Below are 814 nucleotides of genomic sequence, written 5' to 3' on the forward strand. Positions count from 1 at the left end.
TGGATAATAACCTCTCTTGAGGGCAGGATTGTGTGTGTGTGTGTGTGTGTGTGTGTTTGCTCACCAGAGAAAGAGATAGAGAGAGACAGAAAGAGAGGGAGAAAGCACCCTCCAGTGGGCTTTGGTCAAGATATAATCCTCCTTCCTCCATTTCTCCATCCTCTCAGGAGTTTGGATTTGAACAGGAGTTAACCATGTGGAATCCAGTCTCCTTAATCACTAAGCTACAGAGCTGGTCCCAATTCCTGTTTATTCAGAGAAAAATCACATCCTACAGGGAGCACTAAATTCTAGAATTCTTCATTGAGAGCAATTTTTTATACATGTAAGTATATATCATATGTTTTTTAAAAAGTATTAATGATGCAAAGAAAGGAAAAACATGGAAATTCCTTTCAGAAGAGCCAAGCCTAGTCATCATTCATAAAGTTTCCACCAAAAATGGGGTACAAAGCTGAAAACTAATGCTATTGAAAATGAATGTAATTTTTATAGAGTATAAAAATGAAGCAAGTCCCACTTTTCATAATTATCTATTGTAAGCAGTGATTCTGCAGACTCACGCTCCGGCAGTCTGAAATCGGTAGTGTCCCTTTTAGCTCCTCTAGCTTCAGCCATGGGCTGGCGTAACCTCCTAGGACGGTCTTCTGTTGTGTCCCTGTTGGCTCTTTTCCTATCATCGGCCCCAGGATGGTGGGAAAAAAAGATTTGTTTCTCACCTAATGATTACATATGCATTAAGCATAGTCAGCTCCAAAAGGAATGGGTCTCCCTAACGAGGGGAAGCTCAGCCACCAGAACCAGTTGGGAATAG

The sequence above is a fragment of the Tupaia chinensis genome, unplaced genomic scaffold, assembly GCF_000334495.1.
Source record: "Tupaia chinensis unplaced genomic scaffold, TupChi_1.0 Scaffold150166_1, whole genome shotgun sequence".
NCBI lineage: Eukaryota > Metazoa > Chordata > Mammalia > Scandentia > Tupaiidae > Tupaia > Tupaia belangeri.